This window comes from Capra hircus, chromosome 4, assembly GCF_001704415.2.
Source record: "Capra hircus breed San Clemente chromosome 4, ASM170441v1, whole genome shotgun sequence".
NCBI lineage: Eukaryota > Metazoa > Chordata > Mammalia > Artiodactyla > Bovidae > Capra > Capra hircus.
In genome coordinates, this window is record NC_030811.1 from 116,536,128 (window position 1) to 116,562,948 (window position 26,821).

Below are 26,821 nucleotides of genomic sequence, written 5' to 3' on the forward strand. Positions count from 1 at the left end.
TGCAGTTCATGGGGTTGCAAAGAGTCCGACATGACTGAGCAGCTAAACTGAACTGAAACAGAGCCTGCCTCAGGGCTGCACCATTGCTTCTTGGCTGCTCCTCCTTTGTCTCTGCATCACCTTTCTTTCCTTATCAGCAAATATTTGAACCTGCCCTTTGGAACTCAGGGAAGGGGACACAAGAAAGCTTTTGTGCCCAGGAGCCCCACTGGGTCTTGCTTGGTTTCAGTAAGTACACTGGCTTTTGTATAATATGAAAGGGAAATAAAAATAAATAAATAAATGCTGATCTTTGCAATTAGAAACTGAGGAAAGATAAACTAGAAACCACTGATACCATTTACGTGTAGGGAAAAGGGTAAAAAAAGAGTACATGTCTCTGAATATACCTTTTTATAGTTTCAACATTATTAAGCATTTTAATTCTATGGCTTTGTAAATCAAAACAGCAATGAAAGCCATAAAAATAACAACAGAAATAAAGTAATAATAATTTTTAAAATCCAAAAGGAGTATAAAAAGTCACCAGTATGAGCCTGGTGGGCTGTAGTCCATGCGGTCGCGAAGAGTCGGACACAACTGAGCGACTTCCCTTCAATTTTCACTTTCATGCATTGGAGAAAGAAGTGGCAACCCACTCCAGTGTTCTTGTCTGGGGAATCCCAGGGACGGGGGAGCCTGGTGGGCTGCCATCTGTGGGGTCGCACAGAGGCGGACACGACTGAAGCGACTCAGCAGCAGCAGCAGCATACTAAAGCATATTTCATTTGAATAACAATCACATCCACAGGATGAAAGAGAAATTTAACCCTCATAATCTTTGAAACAGGCAGATACCTGCAGGCTAAAGGAGGAAAATGTATCTCCTTTATTTGAACTCCTCTCCGTAGTTTGTTTTCTCAGTGTTTATTTTTCAAAGTGGTAAGAATTAGTAAGCTTTAAACTACATTTATGTAATTTTTTTTTGCTTTTTTGCTGTTGTACCTTAGTGGCTATGTCATTCCCTACTCTTTAAGACCCCATAGACAGTAGCCTGCCAGCCTTCTCTGTCCATGGGATTTCCCAGGCAAAAATTCTGGAATGGGTTGCCATTTCCTTCTCCAGAGTATGTTCCAGACCCAGGGAGCCAACACACCTCTCCAGATTGGCAGTTGGATTCTTTACCACTGAGCTATAAGGAAAGCCCTTTATGTAATATAGGATTGAGCAAATGGCTAAATTATTGAGATTTTTGACTGTCAGAAATATACAGGAAGGGAACAACCAGGGTAAGTGATATGAAATTCAATTAGAAGCTACAAAGAACTCATGGTTTTTGGTAGCTGTATGAGCACATAAATATTTAAAAGTGTATTTGTTTATGTATGTAAAAGTGCATATTTCTTCACCTGCTCTGTGTGCTAAAAAGCATTAGAAACAGGCCTAGAAATTAGAACTGCCACAGTGAGCAGGACGGCAGCCTGTGTGTTCTGAGTTCTGGGGTTAGGCATCATTTTTTGAGACACAGTGCTGGACATCAAATAACTTATTTTTGACAGCTTATATAATCTAGATTTGACTGTCATTATGGCCCCTTAAAACATCAAGAATATGTGCTATCTTTTAGGGAGTGCAATGGCAACCCACTCCAGTACTCTTGCCTAGAAAATCCCATGGGCAGAGGAGCCTGGTAGGCTACATCTGTGGGGTCGCAAAGAGTCAGTCACAACTGAGCGACTGCACTTTCTTGGTGATGCTAGGAGAATATTGCTCTTTATGGTTGAGCAGGTATTCCTGCCAATGGGGGAGGTCTGATTAATGCATAAAGCAGATATTCAATGCAGTATGGGGAGAGAGGGGGCCAAAAGGCAGAGAAGAATTTTTAATGTTTAAATTTTTCTTGTCTTGTCATAAAATATGAATTCTATTTCACAAGATTCCCTCCCTTGGGTTTTATCTCTGTTGGCTATTACAGCATGATGCCAACAGGCATCCAGGGATGAAAGGATGCTTGTGAGATCTCTCTTATTGCTCAGCAATAGTTATGGAGCTTGTGTGGATGCATGCACGTGTTTTCAGGCATGTCTGACTCTTTGTGGCCCCATGGACTGTGGCCTGCCAGGCTTCTCTGTCTGTGAGATTTTCCAGGCAAGAATAGCGGAGAGAGTTATCATTTCCTTCTTCAGGTATGGAGCTTAGAGTTCCAGCTCTGGGTAAAATAAAGTGTGCATGCATCAGAGTTTCTCCTCTACTGAATACAACTAAAAATCCGGAAAGAATATATGAGAAACTTGGTAGCCTACAAAAGCAAATGCCAGCAGGTAGATTGGTGAAGAACATCAGAGTTTGAAGTCACCAAACTAGGGCTGAGCAGTTTTTTTCTCTCTGTGAACTCCCCAACTGAACTCCACAAGGCTGGAAACTCAAAAATGAGGACTCCAGAAAAACAAGCTCTGGCTCATGTGTGGGAAAACAGGATGCTTAGCATTCAAAGAGAGAGGAGAAAATCAATAAAATCAAAGTGGTTCTTTGTAACCATCAATAAAATTGATCTTTTAGCAAGGCAAACTGATTAAAATGAAGAAAAGACACAAGTAAGTAATATCTGGAATTAAAGCAGGGAATATTATTATAGGCCCTATGGATACTGAGAGAAAATAGGGAATCCTGTGAACACCTCCATAGATGTTAAGTACAACAACTTTGATAAAATTAGTCAATTCCTCAACAAACACAAAATATCAAAATTCATCCAAGTCACTCAAGATCACTCAGTTAACCTGAATAAAGCTATAAATATGAAAGTAGTTTAATTTGTATTTTTTTTCCTAAGAAAGAAATCACTAGGACTAGATTGTTTCCTGGCAGATTTTATCAAACAATTAAAGAAGAAATGACATTGATGCTATAAATCTCTTCTAGAAAGTGAAAGAACACAGTCATCCTACTTTATGAGGCCAATATCACCCTGATAGCAATTTTAAACAAAGAAATTAGGAAAAAAGAAAAAGAAAATTCAAACCCATATCCCTTAATCATGCAACAATCCTCAAAAAAATTTTAGCAAACTGCACCTAACATTATGTGTGTGTGTGTATTAAGTCACTTCAGTTGTGTCCAACTCTGTGTGACCCTGTCGACTGTAGCCCACCAGTCCACATCCCTCTGTCCATGGGATTCTCCAGGCAAGAATACTGGAGTGGGTTGCCCTGCCCTCCTCCAGGGGACCTTCCTGACCAAGCGATCGAACCTGCATCTCTTATGTCTCCTGCATTGGCAGGCAGGTTCTTTACCACCAGCACCATTTGGCATCATACGTATATGATAATATACCCTCACCAAATGATGGCTATGCTGGGAATAGCAGTCTGTATCACTATGCAGAAAATAGTCACTGAAATCCACCATTTAAATAATCTAAAAGAGAAAGAGTACATGATGATACCAATTGATAAAAAAAGTATTTGACAAAATACAATGATCATTCACAATGAAAATATTTATCAAAGTAAGAATAGAAGGAAACCTATGAAATTTTATAAAAGGAAATCTATAAAGACTCTACTAACATCATATGTAGTAAGGAGGGGCCATTTGTGTTTCCCTAATATTCACTTTCATATTCTTGCTAAAAATTTTGGCAGAATCCTCAACCAGAGCAATAAGAAAACAAACAATGCTATAGATTAGAAAATAAACAATGCTATACATTAGACCCAGAGGGATGGTACAGGGAGGGAGGTGGGAGGTGGTTTCAGGATGGGGAACATATGTACACCTGTGGCAGATTCATGTTGATATATGGCAAAACCAATACAATATTGTAAAGTAATTAGCCTCCAATTAAAATAAATTTATATTAAAAAATAAAAATATATGAATTTGTCTTAATTGTAAAGGAGAATATTATTTACATAGAAAATTCAATCAGATCAGGATAGAAAACAAAACAAAATCATGAAGCAACAAACAACAACAATGAACAATGTACTTTTATATATCAGCCATGTACAAACAGAAAAAATAGCGAAAGAAAGAGCATCACTTTTAAAACTTAAAAAAGAATTTTGAGGTATAAAAATAAAATATTAGATATATAATGAGATATTAATGTGAACTATTAGTGGAAGGACTCAAAGAAAAACAAAGAAAACTGGAATTATTCATCGTGAATTTTGGTTGAAATTCTCAATACAACTTCAGATGTCAGTTCTCTCCAAATTGACCTACAGATTTAATGCAATATCAATGAAAAATCTCAACAGAATACTTTTGTTGTTTTATGTACACAAGTTGATTCTAAAATTTATATAAAAATAAATGAATTTAAAAGGGCTAACATACTTTTGAAAAAGAATGATAAATTTGAGACAGTCACAAGCTACTTGATTTAAAGCTTTTTAAAACCATAGAATTCAAAGTAGTATGATATTGAAAAAGGGATATTCATATGGGCCAATGGAAAAAAAATAGAATCTAGGAATTGACCTCTACATGTCTGACTAACTGGTTTTTAATAAAGTTGCCAAAGCAGTTCGTGGATAAACTGTAGCATACAATACATTGTTTTGAAATCTCCTTGTCTAAAACTATAAATTTTTAGAATAAAACATAGGGTATGAGTTGTTTTTTCATTACTTTGCATTGGAGTATAGTTTCTTTACAAAACTGAGTCAGTTTCCTAACTAATGGGGTTACCTTCCCATTTAGGTCACTGCGGAGCAATGAATGTACTTTCCTGAGCTATAAAATATGTTCTCATTAGTTACCTATCAGTAAGTGTATATATGTAAATCCCAATCTCCAAATTTACCCACCTTCCTCCCCTCCTTGGTATCCATAAGTTTGCTGTCTATGTCTTTGTCTCTATTTCTGCTTTGCATATAAGATCATCTATACCACTTTTCGATTCACATATATGCATTAATATATATTGGTTTTTGTTTCCAACTTACTTCATTTTGTATGACAATCTCTAAGTCCATCCATGTCTCTGCAGATGGCACAATTTCATTCCTTTTTCATTCCAATATTTTTCCCATTCTGAGAGAATGGGAATATTGTCTTTTCATCTTGTTTGAACTGTGATGTTGGAGAAGACTCTTGAGAGTCCCTTAGACTGCAAGGAGATCCAACCAGTCCATCCTAAAGATCAGTCCTGAATGTTCAATGGAAAGGCTGATGCTGAAGCTGAAACTCCAATATTTTGGCCACCTGATGTGAAGAACCGACTCATTGGAAAAGACTCTGATACTGGGAAAGATTGAAGCAGGAGGAAGAGGGGATGACAGAGGAAGAGATGGTTGAATGGCATCACCAATGTGATGGGCATGAGTTTGAGTAGGCTTCAGGAGTTGGTAATGGACAGGGAGGCCAGGCGTGCTGCAGTCCATGGGGTCGTAAAGAGTCGGACACAACTGAGCGACTGATCTAACTGGCTGATTGAAAGTTTCTCAACTAATCTATGACAAAAGAGGCAAGAATATGCAATGGAGAAAAAAACCAGTCCCTTCAATAAGTAGTGCTGGAAAAGCTGGACAGCTACATGTAAAAGAATGAAATCAAATCACTCCTTAACACCATGCACAAAAATAAACTCAAAATGGACTAAGGACCTAAATCTAGGGTATGAGTTCTCATGCATTGCAGGAAAACCTGGTCTATGAAAGAACACACATAGTTGGACTCCATCAACAATTTTAAAATGTTTTCCCCCAAATGTACTGTTAAGAGAATGAAAATGCAAGCTATAAATTAGGTGAAAATATTTGCAAATAGCATATCTGGTGAGAGACTTGTATCCAGAATGCATATTTAGAATCCTTTAATGTCACCTGAGAAGCTACCCTATGCCCAAGGCCAGGGGCAGCGGCCGGGAGGAGCAATCCCACGTCCAAGGAGTGGTGGCTGCGCAGGTGCAGGAGAGAATAGAAGAGCTATTCCATGCTCAAGGTCAGGAGGGGTGGCAGTGAGGAGATACCCCTCGTCTAAGGAAAGGAGCATCAGCTGCGCTTTGCTGGAGCAGCCATGAAGAGATACCCCACGGCCAAGGTAAGAGAAACCCAAGTAAGATGGTAGGTGTTTCAAGAGGGCATCAGAGGGCAGACACACCGAAACCATAATCACAGAAAATTAGTCAATCTAATCACACTAGGACAACAGCCTTGTCTAACTCAAAGAAACTAAGCCATGCTTGTGGAGCCACCCAAGACCAGCGGATCGTGGTGGAGAGGTCTGAGAGAATGTGGTCCACTGGAGAAGGGAATGGCAAACCACTTCAGTATTCTTGCCTTGAGAACCTCATGAACAGTATGAAAAGGCAAAATGATAGGATACTGAAAGAAGAACTCAGGTCAGTAGGTGCCCAATATGCTACTAGAGATCAGTAGAGAAATAACTCCAGAAAGAATGAAGGGACAGAGCCAAAGCAAAAACAATACCCAGTTGTGGATGTGACTGGTGATAGAAGCAAGGTCCGATGCTATAAAGAGCAATATTGCATAGGAACCTGGAATGTCATGTCCATGAATCAAGGCAAATTGGAAGTGGTCAAACAGGACATGGCAAGAGTGAACGTCGACATTCTAGGAATCAGCGAACTAAAATGGACTGGAATGGATGAATTTAACTCAGATGACCATTATATCTACTACTGTGGGCAGGAATCCCTTAGAAGAAATGGAGTAGCCATCATGGTCAACAAAAGAGTCTGAAATGCATGCAGTACTTGGATGCAATCTTAAAAACAACAGAATGATCTCTGTTCGTTTCCAAGGCAAACCATTCAATATCACAGTAGTCAAAGTCTATGCCCCTTCAGTAACGCTGAAGAAACTGAAGTTGAACGGTTCTATGAAGACCTACAAGACCTTTTAGAACTCACACCCAAAAAAGATGTCCTTTTCATTATAGGGGACTGGAATGCAAAAGTAGGAAGTAAAAAAAAACACTTGGAGCAACAGGCAAATTTGGCACTGGACTATGGAATGAAGCAGCACCAATGTTAATATAGTTTTGCCAAGAAAATGCACTGGTCATAGCAAACACCCTCTTCCAACAACACAAGATATGACTCTACACATGGACATCACCAGATGGTCAACACTGAAATGAGATTGATTATATTCTTTGCAGCCAAAGATGGAGAAGCTCTATAAAGTCAACAAAAACAAGACCAGGAGCTGACTGTGGCTCAGATCATGAATTCCTTATTGCCAAATTCAGACATAAATTGAAGAAGGTAGGGAAAACTACTAGACCATTCAGGTATGACCTAAATCAAATCTCTCAAGATTATACAGTAGAAGTGAGAAATAGATATACAGGACTAGATCTGATAGAAAGAGTGCCTGATGAATTATGGATGGAGGTTCATGACATTGGACAGGAGACAGGGATCAAGACCATTCCCATGGAAAAGAAATGCAAAAAGGCAAAATGGCTGTCTGAGGAGGCCTTACAAATAGCTGTGAAAAGAAAAGAAGTGAAAAGCAAAGGAGAAAAGGAAAGATATAAACATCTAAATGCAGAATTCCAAAGAATAGCAAGAAGAGATAAGAAAGTCTTCCTCAGCGGTCAATGCAAAGAAATAGAGGAAAACAACAGAATGGGAAAGACTAGAGATCTCTTCAAGAAAATTAGAGATACCAAGGGAACATTTCATGTAAAGATGGGTTCGATAAAGGACAGAAATGGTATGGACTTAACAAAATCAGAAGATTTTAAGAAGAGGTGGCAAGAATACACAGAAGAACTGTACAAAAAAGATCTTCATGACCAAGATAATCATGATGGTGTGATCACTCACCTAGAGCCAGACATCCTGGAATGTGAAGTGAACCAACAAACTAGTGGAGATGATGGAATACCAGTTGAGCTGTTTCAAATCCTGAAAGAAGATGCTGTGAAATTGATGCACTCAATTTGTCAGCAAATTTGGAAAATTCAGCTGTGTCCACAGGACTGGAAAAGGTCAATTTTTATTCCAATCCCTAAGAAAGGCAATGCCAAAGAATGCTTAAACTACCGCAAAACTGCACTCATCTCACATGCTAGTAAAGTAATGCTCAAAATCTCCAAGCCAGGCTTCAGCAATACGTGAACCGTGAACTTCCAGATGTTCAAGCTGGTTTTAGAAAAGGCAGAGGAACCAGAGATAAAATTGCCAATATTGGCTGGATCATCGAAAAAGCAAGAGAGTTCCAGGAAAACATCGATTTCTGCTTTATTGACAATGTCAAAGGCTTTGACTGTGTGGATCACAATAAATTGTGGACAATTCTGAAAAAGATGGGAATACCAAACCACCTGAATTGCTTCTTGAGAAATCTGTATTCAGGTCAGGAAGCAACAGTTAGAACTGGACATGGAACAAGAGACTGGTTCCAAATAGGAAAAGGAGTACGTCAAGGCTGTATATTGTCACCCTGCTTATTTAACTTCTATGCAGAGTACATCATGAGAAGTGCTGGGCTAGAAGAATCACCAGCTGGAATCAAGATTGCCGGGAGAAATATCAGTAACCTCAGATATGCAGATGACACCACGCTTATGGCAGAAAGTGAAGAGGAACTAAAAAGCATCTTGATGAAAGTGAAAGTGGAGAGTGAAAAAGTTGGCTCAAAGCTCAACATTCAATAAAGGAAGATCATGGCATCCGGTTCCATCACTTCATGGGAAATAGATGGAGAAGCAGTGGAAACAGTGTCAGACTTCATTTTTTGGACTCCAAAATCACTCCAGATGGTTATTGCAGCCATGAAACTAAAAGACACTTACTCCTTGGAAGAAAAGTTATGACCAACCTAGATAGTATATTCAAAAGCAGAGATATTACTTTGCCAACAAAGGTCCGTCTAGTCAAGGCTGTGGTTTTTCCATTAGTCATGTATGGATGTGAGAGTTGGACTGTAAAGAAAGCTGAGGGCCGAAGAATTGATGCTTGTGAACTGTGGTGTTGGAGAAGACTCTTGAAAGTCCCTTGGACTGCAAGGAGATCCAACCAGTCCATTCTGAAGGAGAGCAACCCTGGGTGTTCTTTAGAAGGAATGATGCTAAAGCTGAAACTCCAGTATTTTGGCCACGTCATGCAAAGAGTTGACTCATTGGAAAAGACTCTGATGCTGTGAAGGATTGGGGGCAGGAGGAGAAGGGGACGGCAGAGGATGAGATGACTGGGTGGCATCACTGACTCAATGGATGTGAGTCTGAGTGAACTCCGGGAGTTGGTGATGGACAGGGAGGCCTGGCGTGCTGCGATTCATGGGGTCGCAAAGAGTCGGACACGACTGAGCGACTGAACTGAACTGAACTAAGTGTCCCTACAGTCCTTCTCTTCTTAGTATTCACCTTCTGCAAGCTAGAGCTAAATGAGAGTTAAAATGGATAGATTACAGCATACTTTGCTATATGATCTGATAACACAGATACAACCAAAAATATTGAGGAGAAGGTGAAGAATATAAAGATTTAAAAACTTAGCTCTTTCCAATAATCATAATGCATAGTGGTACTATTATTATTATCATTATTCTGAGATTTTTGTAATAATTATCGGATGCTCAAGTCTATGTTTTTAAGAACCAGGATTTCTGCTTTGGAATAAATGAGACACAATTGCAATAAAAATGTATGTATATTTTTTTACTCCTCTGCTTATGGGCTTCCCAGATGGTGTTAGTGGTAAAGAACCTGCCTGCCAATGCAGGAGACAAAAGGATCACAGTTTCTATCCCTGGGTTAGGAAAATTCCCTGGAGGAGGGCATAGAAACCCACTCTAGTATTTTTGCCTGGAAAATCTCCATGGACATAGGAACCTGGTGGGCTACAGTCCATAGGGTTGTAGAGTTGTACATGACTATGGTGACTTAATACACACCCTCTGCGTATGCTAAGCAGAAAAAGGCAGCATCTGGATGGGGGACCCATGCGTGCCTTTTATTCTTTTGGATTCCAGGTCACCATGTGGACTTCACTTTTCCTTTGAAAGCATGCAGGGCTCCAGTTGGGACTGTAAAATGTATTATCTTGAATAAAATGAATCAAAACTAATGAGGACCTGAGACCAAAAGAACTGAGACAGGAGATAGAAGGGCCCCCAGTGGAACATTTTCTGCTCTGTGGATATAAACTCCAAAATAGCAGGAGGGGTAGTTGGGCCCTGTCCAGAAGAGATAAAGATCACACCTTCCTCATTCTTGGCATCAAGGAGACCTTCCCAACTACAAAGGAGCTTACAAAGAGAGGACGGCATCACTCCACAGAGTGATGCAACTGTGGGCCTCGGCCCCATCCGTCTTGGCTAAGAGATGAGCGCACACAGGGGACAGCGCTAAGACAAACCAAACACAGATGCAGCCCCAGGAAAGCAAGATGACAGGTCAGAGAAGACGCTGAAGAAATGCCCATAAACGTGATTCAAGCGAGGGCAGAACTCTCCCTGTCCGCCTGTTGGTCTGTGCACATGTACTGTACTCGGGCTCCTCTTGTTTCGCTCACCTCTGTCTCTATGTGACAGTTTATTTCTACAGAGCTGATAGTCCAGGGCCTTGTCACTGGCTCCTGTCCAGGGTGGTCTAGTGGCTGGGATCCAGGACCCTCACCGTCATAGCCTGACTTCAGTCTCTGGGCAGGAGCCAAACCCTGCTTCAGTTTGTTGGTCTTAGGCCACACAAAATCAGAATCACCTAATGATCAATTCAGAATAAATTTCTCACAGTCTTGAAAGGAGAAATAGGAGAAAACAATGTGTATTCTTCTTAACAGTTGACGTGTACCCTCATCACTCTAAAATTCTCTCAATTGTTCATTTTTATGAATCACATTTAAATTTGCAGAAACTTTACTTGAAGTTTTTATTTTTAATCATGCTAAATATAATGAATAATTTAAATAGACCACTAGATGACTAACAGTATTTCTATTTTTAGTATCTAATGACAATTGTTGTGGAAATGGGAAGGAAAGCTTGGCTAATAATGATGAAAACTGTGTTTGGCAAAGCAGTCTTCTAGGACCCTAGTGGGAAAAAGTCTTCAACTAGATGTGAATGAATAGATGGATGAATATTCAGAATGACAGAGTAGAGTGTGAGAGGATAAATGAGTCTAGGATACAGCCATGGCAATGCTTAAAATCATCTAAAAATCTGCTTCAAAGAAAAATCAGCTGTCTTTGTGATGACAAGGACATTTCCAGGTTTATGTCAACCTACTGTATTTCAATGTTGATATGCCGTTTATCCAATGAGCTGAAGTAAGGTAAAAGCTACTGTTTTACAGAAGATAAATGATGGGATCTGCTTCCTAATCTTAATTCTTCTTGACATCTAAACTTTTACTTGATAGGGTCTTGCGCCATAATATATGCATCACAGGAAAGGTTTTATATTCATTTATACTGATTTGCTATGAAAAGTTCATGGTTTTTTTTGGTTCTAATTCAATGTTCAATGTGCCCTAGTCGCTGTCAAAAATGCCTCGTTTTGAACAAGACATTATACCTTTCCCCAATTATAAACTCCTCCGTTCTAAACTTTGCAGGGATTTTTCTTTCAGGATCCTTCAACACTGTTGTGTCTAGACTTCAGGATTACAATCCACCTTACTTCTTGACAGCATCGTTCGTAATTATCAACAGACAGCAACAGCTCCTGAATCAGTGAGTCAATCTTATTGACTCATAGTAATTAAGAGAGTGCCCTTTTAAGCAGGAGTGGGAGGTGGGGGTGGGGGTGAGACGGTGGGGGGAAATGTTGGGGCTGAAGACCTATTTTGTCATTCATCAGCTGTATAACCTTGGACAAATTACTAATATCCATATATCTCATTTTCATGCTCTGTAAAGGGTATAATAACACTACCTGCCTCATGGGCTCGCTCTAAAGAGTAAATGAGTAAATATATGCAAACTACTTTAAAATATGGGCGCTTACTAAACAGAATAGTAAATGATATTACCTTAAATGATATCCTCTTACCCCATTTTGTCTTATGAAAACAAACTTTCAAAGTCTTTTTTTTTCACACTGCCATGGAAAAGTAATTACTAACTAGTTGCAGGCTTTCCATTGAAATCTGTATATCACCCACTACTCATTTTTCTCTCTCATATATGCAGCACTTTATTTTCTCTAACTCACAGTCAAGTTTACCTTTTGTTTGCTTAGTTTTTCTATGCATTATTATTTATATCTAATATATTTCTGTTTTTTTCTAGGCTTTCCAGTACAAATTTAATATCTTCTGGGTGTTTCTCTTAGACGTCAAAATCATATGTGTCTTAAAAGAACAAGACAAAATGTTACATGCTTGCTTAGTCATTTTAGCCATGCCTGACTCTTTGTGACCCCATGGACTATAGCCCGCCAGAGATCTCATATCCCAGAGATAGTCCACAGGATTTCAGGCAAAAATACTGGAGTAAGATGCCATTTTGTGGAAAATAAACACCTTCATATTGCAAAGTTTATTAAAAAGTTTGATGCACATAATTTAATATTTGAATTTCAGAAAAGTATTCTGTGTTTATAAAGTAACAAAATAACAAATACATGGAATATACATGTACAGATTCAAAGAACATATAAAGAAGACATTTTTAAGAGTTGAAAATACATATACACAATGGAGTATTACTCAGCCATTAAAAAGAACACATTTGAATCAATTCTAATGAGGTGGATGAAACTGGAGCCTATTATACAGAGTGAAGTAAGCCAGAAAGAAAAACACCAATACAGTATACTAACTCATATATATGGAATTTAGAAAGATGGTAACGATAACCCTGTATGCAAGACAGCAAAAGAGACACAGATGTATAGAACAGTCTTTTGCACTGTGTGGGAGAGGGCGAGGGTGGGATGATTTGGGAGAATGGCATTGAAACATGTATAATATCATATATGAAACAAAGAGCCAGTCCAGGTTTGATACAGGATACAGGATGCTTGGGGCTGGTGCACTGGGATGACCCAGAAGGATGGTACAGGGAGGGAGGATGGAGGGGGATTCAGGATGGGGAACACGTGTACACCAGTGGCAGATTCATGTTGATGTGTGGCCAAACCAATACAATATTGTAAAGTAATTAACCTCCAATTAAAATAAATAAATTAAAAAAATAAAATAGCAGCAAAAAAAGAAAGTACCAGAAATGTGCTGATCTTATAAGTAACAAATTTCCCAGGAGGAGTATATTCAAATATATGATGGTCAAGGGTAATATTTTAGGGAAGCCACCAGGGAAGCCTGTCTTGAAGAAGGGACTGACTATCCACTCCAGTATTCTGGCCTGGAGAATTTCATGGACTGAGGAGCCTGGTTGGTACAGTCCATGAGGTCTCAAAGAATCAAACATGATTGAGTGATTAATACTTTCACTTTTCTTTCTATGAGGCTTCTAAATCTTTAATGCAAATTAATGCATTTTGGAAATTTTACTTACTAAGGAAAATTGTAGCTAAGCATTTTTCAGAATTTAAAAAAAACATATTTTCAACTGGAATACTTATATACTTTTAAAATCACTTCTTAAAATTTGGCTTTTGATTTTTAGTTTCCATAGGTGGAGTTTGAGCTGCATGTGTTCCTTTTAATCCTAGCAGCAAGCTTGCATCCTGTCCTACTGCTCTTGCTCTCCCAAGGAGGAATCTGTAATCAGAGTCACATTGAAGGGCACAGTTCTGCTTTGATTAGTATGTAATCATTGTTTTTTCTATATATACATAACTTCAAAGGAAGAGCTAATTATTGATGAGATGACTAAATAGTTATTTTGGATTGGAGTGGTTCAAAGACCAAGGGTAAGGCAGGGGGGATTTATCTTCATCCTCTCTTGAGTCACATGGGGTAACCTGTTTGTCTGAAAGACACTAATGATCAGGGTCACTTGTCTCTGTGTAGGAAGCTCCACCATGACAGTCTGATTTAAGCTTGTCTGCTCCTGGGATAAATTTCCAAGTTGCCTGCTCTCCTCTGTTGGAGTAATTGGGCCCATGGTAAGGGAAAAAGGGAAAGTGAAATTAAAGCCTGGCTCTCCATAGGAACAGGACTCCTCTGTTGCAGGCATTGTCAAGACTGATGTGTATCTCCTTGATTCTTCCACCCTCTGTAGGTTCCATGCCTGATGAGAAGTGGAAAATACAATAGAAAACGGTAAACTCAAAAGGCAGAGTCTCTTAAAAGAAACCTTTTCATCACTAGTCACAATTTTTGAGAGATATCAGGAGGAGACTTCCATAAAAAGACAAGGGAAATAGGATGGACTATAGATTTATTCTGGACCATTGGTGGCTGCCTTATTGGGCCAGTGAAGCAGAAAGAAAGAGGTTATGAAAAGAAACAGGCAAATGTGTTTATCAGACCGCCCCAAGTGAGAGAAGGGGCTCTGGAGAAACAGCAGTAGCAGAGCACTGCTGCCGGTGAGGTATGGGCTGGAGGCACCCGCCAGCATGCATGGTCAGTTGTGTTAGCCACATCAAAACCTAAATAGAATCAATCACCAGTTAAAGTATGGGCTGGAAGCACCCGCCAGCATGCATGGTCAGTTGTGTTAGCCACATCAAAACCTAAATAGAATCAATCACCAGTTAAAGTATGGGCTGGAAGCACCCGCCAGCATGCATGGTCAGTTGTGTTAGTCACATCAAAACCTAAATAGAATCAATCACCAGTTTTGAAAGCAGTTTACCAATTACAACCTCCAGTTAGTAATCCATGTATGTCCAGTTAAGGTCTCCTTTCTGAGGCTAAGTCCCATGTAACACACCTGAATTATAAATCTCCATAAGCACCTCAATTTTCCCATGAACAAAGTATCCTTTGCCCCACCCTAGCCACTCCATCCCCAAACTTTCTTCATTTTTCATCATTGGTAAATCAATCCAATCTCTTCAACCCAGGCAGGAATCTTGGGCACTATTTTGTAATCCTTATTTATGAAGGTTTCTCTTCTGTTCCTGAAACTGTGTTCGCATGCTGAATTTATGATTAATGAGACCCTCTCCTGTGTGCCCCCCGTTTCTTGAAGTAAACGATATCGCTTTAGTTCCTTACACCTTCCCTGAGTCTCAGAATATCTGGTGCAAGGGCCAGTGATTAGAAGAATGTAAATATGTAGAAACGAAGTATAGCACTTGGGCAAACGAAACTGTGGCAAAACCAATACAATATTGTAAAATAATTAACCTGAAATTAAAATTTAAAAATTTATATTAAAAAAAAACCATAAAGGTCTGGCATGTAACTAAATCACAGAACTTTAGTTTCCTTCCTGAAAGACATGCATAACAGCATCTGACACACAATCTTAAGATGCGTTTTAGGGAAACCAGACTCCCATCAGATGAAAACTTCTGAATGCAAGCACGTAGACCCCAGTTGGATTGGAGCCAGAAGATTGATGATGGTCGAAACTTCACCTTGGTGTTAGTGAATCTAATTGAGCAATAGCTCATCATTTACCCTGAAGCCCTCTCCCTGACACTGCTTTTAAAACCCCTCCCCTGAAAGCCATCGGTGAATTCATGCCTTTTGAGCATGAGATGCCCAATCACCCTTCTTTGTGCTTAAACCCAGTGTCAGTAGATTGGCTTTGCTGCACATCAGGAGAGCAGGACAGCTCTCCTGATGAACAACATAACCAATAAGTAATTTGGTCCTCGCAAGGTTCTTCCTGTCTGCCTCCTCACTCTCCAGCCCCACCTCTGCTGTGTCAATTCAGGTTTGCAATAATGTCCAACTGGACTGTGGCAATTCATCTCCACTTGCAAAGGATATTTTTCTAATTGTGAAGGTGATTGCATGATTCTGGTTCTTTGCATTCTATTTGTCCAGAAGGAAACAACCAACATTGTAAAGAACATCTATTCTCTTTCTGACCATACCTTATCCTATTTCTCCCACCTTACCTCATGATAGAAATAACTATGGTGCATTTTCTGCAGCTTCTGTGTTGGAAAATAGGATACCATGCTATTTCAGCCTCTGAACTTTGATGGAATGTTTTTTCCTTTACCTTTACTGTGTGTTTCTCACCCTCGGTGTCCGTTAATCCTTCCCTAATTCTGGAGCTGTTAGTGATCTCTCTCTTCATACCCCATCCCCAGCCCTCCTGTAATTGTAACCACATTTTAAGAAAGCATTGCCTACTTATCTAGTTTTCTATTTGTCTCTACACTTTTGAATGGAGGGACTGTGTCTTATTCATCTAAGTCCTAGTTCCTGGCACAGAACTTAATATGTAATAAAACTTCAATAAATAGCCAGGCAATTAAGTTGATTAATCATTACTATCATGTAAGCAGTAAAGATTATATGTTGCTTGCTTAGTTTTTGAGAGAATAAAATCTCTAACCACAGTGAAAATCACCTCCCTCACATGCTCCCTGGGTGTGAGAGAAGAGTGGGAAGGCACAGGAAGCTTGGGGAACCTCCTTAACCTGTGAAAACCCAGCAAGGGCCCCTGGGGAGCAGAGACTGAAGAGGTTTGCATTTGCATCTCTGGGGAGAAGGGGAGGAGAAGCTGTGATGCTAATTATAATTAACGGATTAATATCAAGATGCCCAACATGGCTCACTCCATAGAATGGTGGGCATGTTGCTTTCGGAAACATTCCATGAAGGATTATCATCTGGGAATTAGATGCTATTTCTTAGATGACCCATAATCAGAAGCCCTGGCCAGGGGAAACTTTCAACATATGGGAAGGAGACGCTCAGATCAGGAAGTGGCATTGTCAAAACATTTCCAGGGCAAGAAAGAGACGATCCCACTACAGTTTGGATTAGAAGAATTCCCCTGCCAGAGTTGCTTATTACTTAACATAAGTCTACGAGAAATAAACACTTTAAAAGATTCTAAATATATATTTTAAAAAACATATATTTGTTAGAAACCAAATGATAAAACTCTATTTCTTAAGCATAAGTGCCTTATACATTTTTACAATAGACCAAACTATCTGTCAAAATGCAGAAATTGGATGCCTGATCTCAGTTCTCAATTAAATGTTACATCATTGAACATCAGAATTAAACACATATTATCCATTCATGTACCTTCACTGGCACCATCAAACACAAGAATGAACACTGGCATGGCTATGCTTTCTCTCTCTGACACTTGCTAATCCTTTAATCACAGAACGGTTGTTTAACTTCTCAGATGTTTTTTCATTAGGATAGATTGAGAATCAAACCAGTGAGTGGATCTGTACATTGTATAATCCAGTTCCTAGATTATAGAAGAAAGGCAATAAATGGGATTTCTTACTTTTGTTATCTTCATTTCACCCCATTTATTTAAATACATCTTGAGTGACTTTCTAAGAGCCACAGTCTGGGGTGGGTTATGGGTTTAAAGACAAACCAGCTGTTCAGTGTCCTTCCAGGGCTCACAACCAGATGGTGAGAAGGGCATGGGTGTGAGGATGGAGACTCTCCAGCGTAGAATGTAGAAGAGCAGTATGTGTGACCACCCACACTGACCTCCTTTTTTAAAGTAAGACGTTTTTAACCTATGGAAAATTACAGAAAGGCACCATGACAGAAGAGCAGGTTGAAATAAGGCCTTAGTCATAATGCTCAGTTCAGTCGCTCAGTCCGGTCTGACTTTTTGGGACCCTATGAATAGCAGCACACCAGGCCTCCCTGTCTATCACCAACTCCCGGAGTTCAAACTCATGTCCATTGAGTCAGTGATGCCATCCAGCCATCTCATCCTCTGTCGTCCCCTTCTCTTCCAGCCCCCAATCCCTCCCAGCATCAGAGTCTTTTCCAATGAGTCAACTCTTCGCATCAGTGGCCAAAGTATTGGAGTTTCAGCTTTAGCATCAGTCCTTCCAAAGAACACCCAGCACTGATGTACTTGCAGACTATAAGCATTCAGAACAAGAGAGTCCTGAAACCCAAAACAGACAAGGGAGGATATGCAGGTCCTGGGGACTCACAGAGCAGAGTGGACAGATGAACTCAAGACATTTGATTGGAGGATCCATTTTGATAAAAGATCTTTTCTCAACATATTTTATTTATTCATACCTTAAACATGTATATAACTTATTTAGTGATTAATTTAAAATTATTCATTCACATGATTTCTTATGCAATTTGTAGAAATAAAACAAAAAGGCATTTCAAAAAGTAGTGAAATGAACAATATTTCAATATACTTTAAAGTCTGTTATACACGCTAATGGTACAAAATCCTTTATTTCTCTTATTAGCATTAAAATTATTTCTATTGCATCCTAACATAGCATGACTGCACATACCTCAGTATATGTTAATATCTTTCTTTAACACTTTGCGAAGCAGCAAATTGAAGGTTTGTTTCTGAGTTTGCTTTATTTCATTGATTAAAATTAGTGGCTGTCATATCTGAAGAAGACACTTCACAATGATATGCAGTTATAAACGAAAGGTGTGCAAATTGCTGCCGAATTTGTACACTAAGGTGCATATTATTTGCTTTTGCACTTTAACTTTTCTAAAATTGTTGCATATCTTTCTCTTTATTATTTCTTTTTTAATTTTTTAAAAATATGGTACTTCTAAAGACATTTTAAAACTCACTCAACAATTATGCAACTTTTACTGAAATTCAGTTCAGTTCAGTTCAGTCGTTCAGTTGTGTCAGACTCTTTGTGACCCCATGGACTGCAGCATGTCAGGCCTCCCTGTCCATCGCCAACTCCCAGAGTTTATTCATACTCATGTCCTTTGAGTCAGTGATGACATCCAACCATCTCATCCTCTATCATCCCCTTGACTCAGTTCTTCACATGAGGTGGCCAAAGTATTGGAGTTTCAGCTTCAGCATTAGTCCTTCCAATGAAGCTTCAGGACTGATTTCCTTTAGGATGGACTGATTGGATCTCCTTGCAGTCCAAGGGATTCTCAAGGGTCTTCCCCAGCACCACAGTTCAAAAGCATCAATTCTTTGGCGCTCAGCTTTCCTTATAGTCCAATTCTCACATCCATACATGACTACTGGAAAAACCATAGCTTTGACTAGACAGACGTTTGTTGGCAAAGTAATGTATGTCTCTGCTTTTTAATATACTGTCTAGTTTGGTCATAGCTTTTCTTCCAAGGAGTAAGTGTCTTTGAATTTTATGGCTGCAATTACCATCTTCAGAGATTTGGGAGCTCCCAAAATAAAGTCTGTCACTGTTTCCACTGTTCCCCCACCTATTTGCCATGAAGTGATGGACCGGATGCCATGATCTTAGTTTTCTGAATGTTGGGTTTTAAGCCAACTTTTTCACTCTCCTCTTTCACTTTCTTTAAGAGGCTCCTCAGTTCTTCTTCACTTTCTGCCCTAAGGGTAGTGTGATCTGCATATCTGAAGTTATTAATATTTCTCCCAGCAATCTTGATTCCAGCTTTTGCTTCCTCCTGTCCAGCGTTTCTCATGATATACCATGCATATGAGTTAAATAAGCAGGGTGACAATATATAGTCTTGACATACTCCTTTCCTTATTTGGAACCAGTCTGTTGTTCCATGACCAGTTCTAACTTGCTTCCTGACCTGCATACAGATTTCTCAAGAGTCAGATGGTCTGGTATTCCCATCTCTTTCAGAACTTTCCACAGTTTGTTGTGGTCCACACAGTCAAAGTCTTTGGCATAGTTAATAAAGCAGAAGAAGATATTTTTCTGGAATTCTTTTGTTTTTTCGATGATAATCAGCAGATGTTGGCAATTTGATCTCTGGTTCCTCTGCCTTTTCTAAATCTAGCTTGAACTTCTGGAAGTTCATGGTTTATGTACTGTTAAAGGTTGGCTTGGAGAATTTTGAGCGTTGCTTTACTAGTGTGTGAGATGAGTGCAATTTTGCAGTAGTTTGATCATTCTTTGGCATTGCCTTTCTTTGGGATAGCTTCCCTGGTGGCTCAGAGGATAAAGCGTCTGCCTGCAATGCAAGAGACCCAGGTTCGATCCCTGGGTTGGGAAGATGCCCTGGAGAAGGAAACGGCAACCCACTCCAGTATTCTTGCCTGGAGAATCCCAGGACAGAGGAGCCTGGTGGGCTACAGTCCATGGGGTCACAAAGAGTCAGACACGACTGAGCGACTTCACTTTCTTTCTTTCACTTTCTTTGGGATTGGAATGAAACCTGACCTTTTCCAGTCCTATGGCCACTGCTGAGTTTTCCAAATATGCTGGCATATTAAGTGAAACTCAGCTAGTATATTATGATGATGATGATGCTGCTTCAGGGCAAAATGATCAAAATGTTATATATTTTTTTAATTAACCAAAAACTTGTTTATTCCCTCAGTCATGTCCTACTCTTTTGTGACCGCATGGACTGCCAAACTTTTCTGTCCATGGGATTTCCCAGGCAAGAATACTGGAGCGGGTTGCCATTTCCATCTCCAGGGGGTCTTCCTGACCCAGGGATTGAAATTGTTTCTCCTACATTACAGGTGGATTCTTTACTGCTGGGCTATCAGGGAAGCCCCAACCAAAAATTTAAATCTCAATAAAATATTTTCAGTTATGAATATTTTAAACAAGTTAGAAAATTCTGTTTCCAAGTTATTTCTAATGAAAATATTAGAATTTTTGTGATTTCCACATGTCTTTTTTGGCAACAAAATCACATGCAATGAGAACATTGCCAAATAACTATTTTCAAAATGCAGTTTGTTTCTCACATTTTCATACTTAAAAGTACATGTTAAAGCAATTTTTTTTAATTGAAAAGCATCCACTGGCTATCATGTGACTGACTGGATACATGTCATAGCTAAAAAAGTGAGCTAATTCAGGAAAACAAACAAACAGGATTCTATTACAGAGAGATTATTAGCACATCTTTATGGTCAATGACTCTCCCAAGGACTCTGTCTTGAAGAAAGCTTTGAGCCTTTGCAGGGCTAAAGTATAAACATCTCAATGATGTTTTCCCATCACGTTTCAATGCAAAACTAGCACGGCACTATCTTTGGAGGAGTTGACCTTATTAAACTAATATTTTGCACTCTATTGTGCACTCCTGGTGGCTACAACCCTCCCCACATAAATCCTTTTTCCTGATGTGACATAGTCTAGCTAGCTGCCCACTTAAATTTGTGCTGTTCTCTTAGTGTAAAGATTGAGACTAATATTCAGATCCCTATAGGAGTTTGTTAATTGCATTTTTGTGACAGATTTCTAGTCTGTGAGACTGCCACGAAACAACCTGCTTCACCGGAAACCTCTGAGTCTCATAACTCTTCTTCCTTCTGTGCCAAGCATAGCAGTATTGGAATCTACACTAATAATGGTGGAGACAAAAAAAATTATGGAGACCTGGTATCTTGAATTCCCAAGGGGAAGACCAACCACTGATCAGGAAAATCCTCATTGGACTGTCATGTGAGTCATGGCCATATTTTGTTTTGCCATTTTAGACCCCCTTCAAATGATGTCCACATTCTAACCCTCAAAACCTGTGAATATGTTAAGTTACAAGATAATGAAGAACAAAGCTTTCAAATGGAGTAATATTGCAAATTAGGTGACCTTGAGATGAAGAGATTATCCCAAATTATCCAACTGGAGCCAGTGTAATCAGAAGAGTTGAGGAGCAGAGAGAGTATGTCACAGTGATTCACTGTAAGAGAATTCAATTAGCCTTTGTGGATCTTGAAAAGGGAAAGAGGCCACAAGCCAAAAAAAGTAGGTAATCTCTAGAAGCCAGAGAAAACAAGAAAATTTATTTCCTCTAGAGCCTTGAGAAGGAAGACAGCTCTGCTGACACTTTGATTTTAGCCCATTAAGACCCATTTTTTTCTATTTTCCAGAATTTTAAACTAACAGATTTGTTAAGTCTGTGGTGACTCATTAGGGCAACAATAGGATTCTAATATAACCACTCAAATCATATCTGCCCTCAACTGCTGTGTATACCTTTGAAACTGGAGGTTTATATGATACCATAACTGAATTAGAAAATGATTCTTTGTGGTGTGTTTGAAACATTGTCTTAGCAAATGGCCACTGGGCATTAAGGCTAACAGTCATCATAATTTGAAACCACAAAACTCATGGTGTGCAGTAAAGATGTATTTGATTCAATGTTTCTTAAAATGACATGATAGGCTATGATATCATATGAAATGACATGATAAAAATACACCTGATCAACTAACAACTTTCAGTGAAGTTGGCTGGAAAGATCCAGAATTTTAGTGTGGTTTGACTATTATTGGATTCCTAAAGCAAGGAATATAATAAATAAACGTTTAGACTAAAATGGGTGGCTTGCCAAGTCAAGGTCAATGGAAAGAGAAAGTTCAGAAGGTCAAAGAGTATAGGCTGGGAATGCTGACTGCTTCTAGAATCCTATTAGTAAGATGACATTCAAGAAGGATGTGAATGACAGAAAACGTTGGTTGAAAACCTGATCTCAAACTTATTGCCAGTGCTGGAGTGGTGTGTTGTTTCTTCAGATCTATTTTTACATGGCCTTGAGGTGGATGTCAGTAAGCTGAGAGAGGTAGAGAGAGAGAGAAAAAAGAAGAGAGAGAGACGGAGATGAGCAGATGAGCCCTTAGGAATGTATATTTACCTTGTGAAAAAAGACATGAAGACAAAAAGCAATGAGGGGGACCAAAATGAATATTGCAGATTTGACAACAGAAAGGTAAAACCCACCTATATAAAAGCAGGAAGACATCTGAATAGACTTTGCTCCAGAGAAGATATACAGATGGTCAAACGGCATGTGAAGAAATGTCCAACACCATTAGTGTCAGGAGAATGCAAGCCAAATCATGGTGAGATACTAGGTCACAGCCACTAAGTTGTCCATACAAAAGAAAAACAAACACATGAAAAAAAGAAAAGAATATGAGTTTCTGAGAGTATGGAGAAATTGGAACCCATGTATATTGTTAGTTCAGTTCAGTTCAGTCTCTCAGTTGTGTCCAACTCTTTGCGACCCCATGAATTGCAGCACGCCAGGCCTTCCTGTCCATCACCAACTCCCAGAGTTCACTCAGACTCACATCTATCGAGTCAGTGATGCCATCCAGCCATCTCATCCTCGGTCGTCCCCTTCTCCTCCAGCCCCCTATCCCTCCCAGCATCAGAGTCTTTTCCAGTGAGTCAACTCTTTTCATGAGGTAGCCAAAGTACTGGAGTTTCAGCTTTAGCATCATTCCTTCCAAAGAAATCTCAGGGCTGATCTCCTTCAGAATGGACTGGTTGGATCTCCTTGCAGTCCAAGGGACTCTCAAGAGTCTTCTGCAACACCACAGTTCAAAAGCATCAATTCTTCGGCACCCAGCCTTCTTCACAGTCCAACTCCCACATCCATACATGACCACAGGAAAAACCATAGCATTGACTAGACGGACCTTTGTTGGCAAAGTAATGTCTCTGCTTTTCAATATGTTATCTTTAACTTTTCAATATGCGATCTATAACTTTTCTTCCAAGGAATAAGTGTCTTTTAATTTCATGGCTGCAATCACCATCTGCAGTGATTTTGGAGCCCCCCAAAATAAAGTCTGACACTGTTTCCACTGTTTCCCCATCTATTTTCCATGAAGTGATGGGACCAATTGTCATGATCTTCATTTTCTGAATGTTGAGCTTTAAGCCAACTTTTTCACTCTCCACTTTCACTTTCATCAAGACGCTTTTTAGATCCTCTTCACTTTCTGGCATAAGGGTGGTGTCATCTGCACATCTGAGGTTACTGATATTTCTCCCGGCAATCTTGATTCCAGCTTGTGCTTCTTTCAGCCCAGCGTTTCCATGATGTACTCTGCATATAAGTTAAATAAGCAGGGTGAGCAGGGTGACAATATACAACCTTGTTTTACTCCTTTTCCTATTTGGAATCAGTCTGTTGTTTCATGTCCAGTTCTAACTATTGCTTCCTGACCTGCATACAAATTTCTCAAGAGGCAGGTAAGATGGTCTGGTATTCCCATCTCTTTCAGTGTTTTCCACAGTTTATTGTTATCCAAACAGTCAAAGGCATTGACATAGTCAATAAAGCAGAAATATTGTTAGTGGGAAGGTAAAATAGTTCAACCACTATGTGAAAACAGAAATTCTGCATTTAGGTATATAACCAAAATAACTGAAAAGTGATGTTAAAACAAATACTGGCTCAATAATATTGATAACAGCAGTATTAATAAGAGCAAAAAGGTAGAAACAACTCAGATGTCCATAAAAGGATTAGTTCAGTTCAGTCGCTGAGTCGTGTCTGACTCTTTACGACCCCATGAATCACAGCACGCCAGGCCTTCCTGTCCATCACCAACTCCCAGAGTTCACTCGGACTCACATCTATCGTGTCAATGATGCCATCCAGCCATCTCATCCTCGGTCGTCCCCTTCTCCTCCTGCCCCTAATCCCTCCCAGCATCAAAGTCTTTTCCAATGAGTCAACTCTTTGCATGAGGTGGCCAAAGTACTGGAGTTTCAGCTTTACCGTCATTCCTTCCAAAGAAATCCCAGGGCTGATCTCCTTTGGAATGGACTGGTTGGATCTCCTTGTAGTCCAAGGGACTCTCAAGAGTCTTCTCCAACACCACAGTTCAAAAGCATCAAGTCTTCGGCACTCAGCTTTCTTCACAGTCCAACTCTCACATCCATACATGACTACTGGAAAAACCATAGCATTGATTAGACAGACCTTTGTTGGCAAAGTAATGTCTCTGCTTTTCAATATGCTATCTAAGTTGGTCACAACTTTTCTCCCAAGGAGCAAGAGTCTTTTAATTTCATGGCTGCAGTCACCATCTGCAGTGAATGGATATACAAATTGTGCTATGTTCACTGCAAGGAATATTTTTAAGCCATAAAAGATACTGATACTACAGCATAAACGAAACTTGGAAACAGTGCTAAATGAAAAGAGCTTGATAGAAAAGGTCACATACTGTATGATTTCATTTATATGAAATGTAGAGAGTAGATAAACCCACTGACACATAGAGTAGATTGATGATTTCCAGGGTTGCGAGAGGAAAGAATGAGGAGTAACTTCTTAGCGGATACAGGATTTTATTCCGAGGCAATGAAAATGGTTTGGAATTAGATATAGGTGGTGGTTGCACAATATTGTGCATATACTCAGTGCCACTAAAATATGAATATGTGAAATCACCTTAATAAAATAGTTAAGTTTATATGCATGATATGTACAAGCTTAATGTGTATATTATTAAAGTATAAAATATGTCCAGTTCTTGGGGAAATAAACAAAATAATCAAAACACTAGTTAAAATAATTTTAATAAGTGAAAGTATCTATTAACCAATTGCAAAAATAAGAAATGAGGAATACATTAAAAAAGAAATACATTCAAAATAAAGACATTTTTTAAAATTCTATGCAAAAAAGTTAGAAAAACTAGATGACATAATAGATTTCCTTAAACAGCATATAGGAAAATGTGAAAACATAGATGTCATCAAAGCTAAAAACATATGATTTATCTAATTTGAACCCAGTAGAGAGTGAAAACCTAAGTATCAAAGAACAAGAAAACCAAAAAGTTGAGATAAACATGAACCAAAATATTTAGTTTTAGAAAAAATTCAAGAATTCACCGGAAAGTCTTAAAAGGCAGATTGTTTTTCTGCTTCCTCAGCCTCTATTTCCTTTCCCTTTATTTTCGTATTAAATTATTTCATTGAAATCTTAGTTTATTCTTATAATAGACACCAACTGTATTTGCAGTAAAGGTTGTTTGAAAGAGGCAAACTTCTTGGCATTTATGTTTTTAGGATTTATTCATGGTTGCAACAGATCTAGAATTAAAAAAAAGAACTAAAATGCAGAGCAATGTAATCAATGCAGTTGCTAAATATACACATTGATGTATTCAGAGTCCATGGGATCACAGCTGTCATACTTACTTAAGTGCAAATATCCTTTTATGGGGAAGTCAATTAAAATAATTCTGAATAGTTGACTTTATGTTGATGGGAAGAGGATGAAATATGAAGGAATTTGAAGCTTGCAATGAACAATTTGGTGGGAATAACATCATGATATCAGAACTTTTCCTTACAGTTTTATAAACAAACCAACTCTATTCATTCTACCTTGGAATTCAATATTCCCCACAGCTGGGGATTCAGTCTCTGATAGCCCTGACACTGCCCAACCTTACAACACAGATCTCTATTAAGGTGAAGACAGTGAATTCAAAACAACCAAAAACAAACCAGCTAAGAATACAAAGGAGATAGCTGGTCAGGTCTCTCCATAAAATGTTTAACAACAGAGGATAGTGGTCAAGGCAGCCTAGAAGGCAAGACCAGCTATAGCATTTGCAAAATAAAATTGTGGGGTCCCTGGCACAAAAATAACTCAGACTTTTAAAAATAATTTTATTGAAATATGGTTAATTTACAATGTTGTGTTTAATTGGTGCTATGCAACAAAATGACCTAGTTATATAATATATTTTTAAATATTATTTTTTATTATGGTGTATTACAGGATATTGAATATATTTCCCTGTTCTGTACAACATGACCTTGTTGTTTAAGGAATCCTAAATAATATTAAATCAAAGGTAAGGAAAGGGAAGGGTTTGTTGATTAGTCGTGTCAGACTCCATGTGACCCCACATGGGATTCTCCGGGCAAGAATTCTGGGTTGCCATTTCCTCCTCCAGGGGATCTTCCTGAACCAAGTATCAAACCTGGGTCTCCTATATTGCAGGCACATTCCTTACCATCTGAGCCACCAGGGATTAAATCAAAGGTGAGCCCTCCTGAGGCCAGAGTCCTGTATGATGGCAGAGTCCTGTGTACTGGCCATGTTCCTGGGAATGGTCATGTTTTAAGCTAGCTTCCTATTTGTTGATGAT